The sequence below is a fragment of the Capsicum annuum genome, chromosome 4 (assembly GCF_002878395.1).
Source record: "Capsicum annuum cultivar UCD-10X-F1 chromosome 4, UCD10Xv1.1, whole genome shotgun sequence".
Lineage (NCBI taxonomy): Eukaryota > Viridiplantae > Streptophyta > Magnoliopsida > Solanales > Solanaceae > Capsicum > Capsicum annuum.
Window position 1 is genome coordinate 84421473 of NC_061114.1, and position 8179 is coordinate 84429651.

An 8179-nucleotide genomic window follows, 5' to 3' on the forward strand; every position below is an offset into this window, starting at 1 on the left:
AGTCAACTCACTTCTTGCCAGTGATGACTACTTGTTCTACTGAGGACTATGTGAAGTTGTTTCTTAGGAGGTTGTAAAGTTGCATGGTGCACATATCTTGATTATTTCAATTTATAGTACTCAATTTTATTACATTTTTTACGCTCATCTCAGCATAGTTTAGGGACTAAAATAAGCCTTAGTACCACCTTACACCCACAGTTGTATGGGCAAGCAGAAAGGACTATTCAAACTCTGGAAGATATGATAGAAGCTTGTGCAATCAACTTTGATGGTAATTGGTTTGACCACATACCTCTCATTAAATTCACCTATAATAATAGTTAGCATTCTAGCATTGGTATAGGCCTATTTGAGGAATTTTATAGTAGAAGGTGTAGATCTCCTATTCAGTGGTTTGAGGTTTGTAAAGAAAGAGATGTTTGGCTCAAATTTTACTCACCAAGCTATGGAAAAGGTGAAGGTCATTCAGGATAGTCTTAAGACCTCCAAAAGTTTCCAAAATTCCTATGCATACATAAGGTGAAGGGACTTGGAGTTTGAGGTTGAAGACTGGGTATTCTTGAAGGTGTCTCCTAATGGTTTGGGAAGAAGGGGAAGTACAGTCCCCGATATGTTTTCTCGTACTTGGTTTTGAGATGGCTTAGAAATATTGCATATGAGTTGGAGTATTCTTCGAGCATGAGTTCCATTCATTTGGTATTCCATGTGTCCATGCTGAGGAAATGCATGGTTAATCCTTCATTAGTTGTCCCCATGGAGAACATTGGTATTTTGGATTCTTTATCCAATGAAGAGATCCAGTAAAGATCTTAGATCGACAATTTCATCAGTTAATGATGAAGGACATGGCTTCGGTAAAGGTTCTATGGTGGAACCAAAAGTTTGAGTAAGTTTCTTGGGAAGCCAATGAGGACATGAAGTCCAAGTATACATTCTTGTTCCCTCTTCTAAAAAAACGTGCTTAAGGTATGTGTTGTTCTTAATATCTTCGTTTTATCACTTTGTTAAAGTTAGATTGTGAAATCTATTTACTATCTTAAAGGTAAGGGTAGAGAGGTTTAGAGCTTTAAATGTTCTAGTCACTGCCTTATCCTATTATTTGAGGATGAATGATCCTACAGGGGAGACTAAAATGCCCCGGGCTTTGGCCCTTGAAATTTACTCGTTCCTTGAGCTACTTGTCCTATGGACGACTCACCATAGTAGTGTTATGGTGTGGTTATGGGTCTTAGGACCCTGGTCATAAGTAAACTAGTGTGTTATTGGCCAGGTTCTGTCCCGGTTACGAGAGACTCCTCATGAGTCATATGATCAAGCGACAAGTTATCAGGGTGTAGTCTTATATTTCCCAGTGTCTAAGACCTTACTATTGTGTTTGTCACAACTTGACCATACAAGTCATATGGTCTAGTGACGACTGGGGCAAGGAAGTCATATGCTGGACTGTGTGTGGTATCTAATTCTTTGTTCTGGTGACAACTCAATGCTACAAGTCGTAAGATATGGTGACGATTCAATGGCTTGACTCGTAGCCACCTGCGAACTTCTTACAACTTTTAAGTTGAGGGTATTCTATACATTTCCCACCCCAAGACCTTAAGAACACATATCTTATAACATATTTTGGTCATTTATTACACACTTTACAACATAAAACACTCTCTAAAACTTCTAGAGAAAGATTGGACTAGGATTTCTTCAAAGTGGTCATGTAAAGGCTAAAGGATCGAATTCTCTCAACAATTTTTCAAAAGTCAGGCATGTGACTCTTCCTTCAATGTTAGTTCTCTAAGATCATATGTTTAGAAAATTGTTCATGAGTCATTAATGGTGGTTTGGAAAACCATGGTTGAGGGTTTAAATGGATAATGTGAGTATTGTTTTCTCATGGTTTAAACTATGATTATGCATGTTATGACCATGGTTTTGCACATGTGGGTGCATGTTAATTGTGGTTTACCAAATAGGTTATGTATAACCCTATATTTGTAGGTTTTCCCTTTGATAACGGTATGCCCTCAACCTATTTGTGAAACTGTTAATAAGAATGATCTTGACACAAGTTTAAATTATATTTTGAACTAATTCTTGGCATAGGAATGGTACTAAAGGATGAAAGGCTTTGTAAAGGTCTTGATGACCAAGAATTGAATTGAATTATGTTTGAACTGAGTCATTCGCTGAAGAACATTGGTGATTGGTAAATGGTATATTAATGTCTTGATGTACATAAATTGATTTGTAATAGTAAATTGGTTCAAGTCCCTAAATATTGAATTGAATTGAAGTCTTTGTTTAGACAATAGGTTCAAATCCCAAGTTGAATAATAATGGTTATGGCATGTTGTATGCTTGTAAGTGGGGTATGTTATAACAATACCAATGGATGCCTTTAGTAAGTAACTGTATTAATAGTTCTGTGTGTAGTAATGTTTCAATTAGGCTTTAAAGTAGGATGTGTAGCTAGACCGTGAAAGTGGATCCCGAAAGATTAACACTTGAAACCACGCTCACCGGTGTGGGTGTCCATATGACTGGAAAATTTGAGTCCCCCATATAAATATATGAATTTCAGGTTCTAGTCCCCCATATTGTATATGTTGGTGCTTAAGTCACCTTGATTATGTCGGGAGGTTCGAGTCCCCTATAATGGCATATACGAATATGGATATTCACTGGTTTATGTGGCTATATTCATTGGGGCCCTTCCATCTAGGGGAGAGTTAGGACCATATAGCATGTGGGTACCATATTTTATGATGGTTATGTTACACAACCCAAGTTAAGGTTTTCAAAGTTCATGCTATGCATTGTCCCCTAACCGGTATGTTATATTATTTATATGTATATGTATTTCATATGTAATTATGATTTGGACTTTGTACTAGTTTTGAACTGTTTTCTTGGAATTATTTTATTCCCCTATCCGCTTACATGCTAATGCTCTAACCACTAACCGTCTCTGGACGCTGTATCCGTACGCGATGCAGGCACTAGAACATCTTCTACTTTTCCTGCATAGTGATCAGGTATTGGAGTAGTTCATGAGTTGACATTTAAGTGGTGAGCTTCCATACTTCAGACGGATTCATTTCATGGTCCTTATTTCCTATGTCCTTGACCATGTTTAGACTTTGTTTTGACCATCTCTTTAGATAATGGTTTTGGCTATTGTCGAGAACATGTCCCGATATTTCTTTTATATTGGTATTGCAGAGGTTTTGTTGGATTACTATGGACTTTGGTGCTTTGATTGAGTGTTTTTATGATATATGGTTGTCCTATTATCAGTGGTTTGTACAAACATATCCTGAATTAGTATTAGACCTATTTTATATTATCTTGTTATATGTTTGGAATTTATCTGACATTTGGGTTGTTGTGCTGATCAGGTTAGGTGAAATGGGCTGATATCCAGAAAATATGGGACTTGAATAGCTATCATTGCCAGGATCTAGTTCAGGTTGTGACACACATTCACCACCTAATGATTTTCTAGCTTCATGTAATACCCTACATTTTGTACTAGAATGAAAATCCATCATTCCTAGGCGTAGATGTTTCAAAAGCCTCGAATCCTATGTAAATTTAGTGTACTAATAAATTGTGTAGTATGGAAATCTATTTGAGCATGAATTTAGATCATATAGGTACCCTAACTCAAGAATAAGTTGAAAGCTTTCCTATTGTTCCAGTTTTAGTGAGTGTCAAAACTTAGGTCAAATTCAATCGACCATGAATTGTTTTATATGATGAATTGGGTGGTTTACTATATATAAAATGAAATATCTTTGAATTATGTTTCCAACGAAACCAATTTCACCCAAATCCGATATGGAGCAAGGAGTTATGCCCATTTTACTACAGCATGTCGGGCTGGCAACTGTGTAACGACAATTTTGACGGCCTATCACATTTGTGACACCTTGTCAAAATTGTCGTCACTCCTAGGCAGAATCCAGCTTCTGTGTGACGACATTTTTGAAGGCTTGTCATATTTGTGATGCCACATTAAAATTGACGTCAGCCTTAGGCAGAATCCAGCTTCTGTGTGACGACATTTTTAATGGCCTGTCACATTTGTGATGCCTTGTCCCGAATGTCGTCAGCTTTTCTTTTCAGAACTTGAGGGACGACTTATTAAGGGTATTTTGGTATTTTCCCCTCACTTCCCACGGCTTATAACCTTGAAGGAACGTATTATCTTCCATTATCTTTAGTTAAACATCTCAAAACGTTCTCTCATACACTTTCGACGACAAGATTAGGGTTTCCTCTCAAGATCATCTCCTCAAGAACAAGAACATTCTCTTCCAAAGGGGTTAAACCCTAGTCAACAAAAATCAGTAGCAAGCCTAAGGATTTTTTCAAGAACCTTCAAAAAACATTAGATCTCTTTCAACATTAAGCTTAAGGTATGCGTAGTGTTCATCTATGGGCCCATTTTATACATGGAGCTCTAGAATCATGTTTTAAATTATAAATTGTGATTATCTTATTGTGTTATGGATATAATCATGTTGATGATTGTTGTTTGGATTCAAGGTTGAACTTGATGTGTTTTTCATGATGTATGTGAGTAGGTTAGTTAAAACCCATAAATCTTGAATGGATAAGATTGTTAAACTGATAAGTACACTATGCCTAAAGTTGTGCCTGTAAGGTCTTTGATAAAATGCCAAGAATGATAGAATCCATGTTTATAGGACTTAATAGTGCTTAAATGACAAGCCCATGTTTTATTCATTATGATTCCACATGAGCTCCACATTATTGTTGTGTTTTATTGTTGTGATATAGAATGAACATTATATTGAAGCAACGCGAGCATATACATGTTGTCTGCATCCCCTTCCATGGATAAAATGTTGAGAACCAAGTGTTGTATGAAATCCCCTACTTATGATATTGTGAATTGTGGACTCTATTATTATGATCAAGTCAGTCATGTGTGTCAGTTTTATTCCATTGAGTCCTGGGGGTACTTGTACCCGAAAATATAGTTGTGTGCCTAGAGCCATGTCATTTTATCACGATACTCTCAGTGAAGCCATCATTTATAGAATTCAGTCAATCATATGACTCAGGAAAATGCAGTAACCTTAGTAATCTCAGTCGTTCAGTAATCTTAGTGATCTTAGCACTCAATAATATCTGTAACCTCAGTATTTAATGTCAATCTCAGTAACTTCAGTACTGTCAACTAGTCCTAAGAAATCAGTACATTCCGTCGGTAATCGAAATCTAGTAAACTTAGTTTAGCTCCATTTAACAATACCACTAGTATCAGTCTAGTACATTAGTATTAGTTCAGTTAATCAGTTCAGTTTTATTATTCAGTTCAGCCTAGTTATTTAGTTCAATGTTATTCAGACTAGAGTCGGACTCAGCACCTAGTGATCCTAGGAATGGGGACTCACCCACTAGATTAGGACTAAGAGCCTTAGAAGCAATCCCTAATTTCCAGAACTATGTAGCCAGTGTAGATACTAGATGTCACCTATTAGATAGGACTGACATACTCAAGGGGTCACCCATTAGAACATTTATATGTATATGACTAATCCCAGGAGTCACCCACTAGATTAGGACTAACTCCATAATAGATGTCTTTACTAGTGGCGTAGTACTGACACCCTTCCAGTCAGGGCAGAGATTAGAACCCAGTCATCTTAGCTTAGGGCATGTCGGTTTGATGAATACATCCCACAATTTTAGTTACAGATTTAGGACTGTCAGATACAATCAACTCAGTTCAGTAGTAAAGATTCAGTACTGTTAGAGACAATCAATCCTTATTATTATAAATAGACTTCAAGATCAGCCATTAGATCGGACTGATCTCAAATTCAGTTACTCTATATAAAACAGAACTAAGATAGTTTCGTCAGAACTTAGACTGTCAGATACAGTCGCTCAGTATCAGTTGCATCATTTAGGACGATCATCACAGTTGTATTAGTTATATCAATTTTCTTAACTCATGTATCAGTCATATCAGTTATGAGAATTCATGATATCAGTATTCAGCTTCCGGACTGTCAGACACAATCAACCACACCAGTTTTTCATAATTCACACTATTAGAAATAGCAGTTCATCTATTCAGTATCTCAGTATCAGTACACTCATGTTGTCAGTATTCAGACTCAGTAGTTAGTATCTCCACAAGTTCAGTTACTATTATGAGTGCATGCATGTATTCTCAGGTTTATATTAATCCGCATTGTTCATGCATATAACCCTTTGCATTTAGCCTACCTCACGTATATACTCAGTGCATTCAGATGTACTGACGTATTTATGCTATGGTGCTTTCTCTTATGATTATTACTATATTTACTATTTAGCCTACCTCACTCAGTATACTCAGTGTTTAAAGTTTGCAGTGAGTCCTTCTCATTCGAGGATGATATGATTATTACTATATTTACTATTCAATTGCTAGATGGAGTTAGTTGGAGACATGTTCCTTCAACTCCTGATTTAGTTCAGTTAGAGGCTTTTAGACTAATTGTCAGATTAGATATTCAGATCTCATTACTTTCAGTATTTATGACTTGTTTTGGTATTGTTATAGCTTTTTAGACATTTTGTCATCAGACATTTATTCAGTTCAAACCTTATCGCCTTTCATGTTTATATTTTTGTATTTTATGATATATTATGCAGTATACTGGTACAGATACTAGTCATGGGTTAGCTTGTGCTTCTTCGGGGTCATAAGCATCTATAGCATTCCCCTTTAGAAAATTAGATTGTTACAAACTTGGTATCAGAGCCTAAGGTTCAATAGAGTCCTAGGAATTCTGAAAGCCACATCTAGTAGAGTCTTGTACATGCGTGTGTTGTGCACCAAATTTATGTCCAAGAGGCTGTGAGATGTTTTAGTAATGGTTTCCCTTTTTTCATGTCTCAGATCATGCTATAGCAAGGTTCTCTAAGAAACTCATGTAGATTCTCATCATGCTTCACTTATGCTAATTCCACCTTACTTTCAAGGTAACAGAAATAGTGAAGCTCAAGTCCTAAATATAGGGCTTTCTTAGACAGTATCCCTTAGTTCCTTTATGATCCAAAGTTGTACGGATCTAATTCATGATTATGACAATTTCTTCTCAAACCAAAATTTAGATATGTTGTCAAATCCCTTCACAAAATCCTATAATAACATGTGACCAAGAGTTAGAAGCATGAACCTATGAGTTTAGCAGTAGACAAGTTGGGATATGATATCCAGATTAAATAGATTATGTATTCATGAGGATTGTTTTACTATAATAAATTAGTAGGCTTGAACAGTGTGAGTTAGAAAATTTAAGTTTAGCGACTTGAAATTAAGCATAATGGTATGGATGTGCTATTAGTATTATGTGAGCAAACAGAGGTAGATGATGTGTTTAGTAAGGCGAGCATATAGTGATTAGAGTGTAAGTATATGATGATGATTACAGTTCAATTCAGTGATTAGTTTAGTGTTCATAAACTAATGATGATGGCTTAAAGCCAAGGGATAGATGGTAGATCAAATACCAAAGTCAGGCTCTAAGATTCCACTAGTAGTGCTAGTATGTATAGAAAAGCAGTTAGGGAAGACGATTCCCGACCCATCCTTATCTCAGCATAAAGCTTCGTACTTCATTCATCATAATTCCTATGCCTGCGTTGTGTCTCAGATTCCATGGATATAGCTTATGTTCACACGTATTCCATAGAATTATGTGTTATTTTAGTTACCAGTGTAGGAAGTTCAGTTCTAGATCACTCAGTATTACAAATCATGTTCCATGAACTCAAGAAATTCTAGACTCAGGTCATACAACTCATGACTCATGTACCCATATCATGGTTTACAATATACTCAGCTTCCATGACTCATGTTACATCCCTACTAATTAATTAAATTTAGACTATGTCCTGCACACCCTCAGTTTAGACATTTTGGTACACACATGGTATTTATATTCTGTCCCTCAGACTTCGGTCAAGTGCCAAGTTTAGTTGTGTGTCTATTTATGTTTCAGATTCTCCTGACTTAAACCCTTCAGTGAGCTCTCTTTGTGAAAATAGTGTAGTGTAGCGAGGAGTAGTTTCTTAAATAAGAGAGTAAATGATTCATGTTAAGACAAGGTTGTTGCATTCTTTCTTTACACAATGGTGTAGTTATGAAGATAGG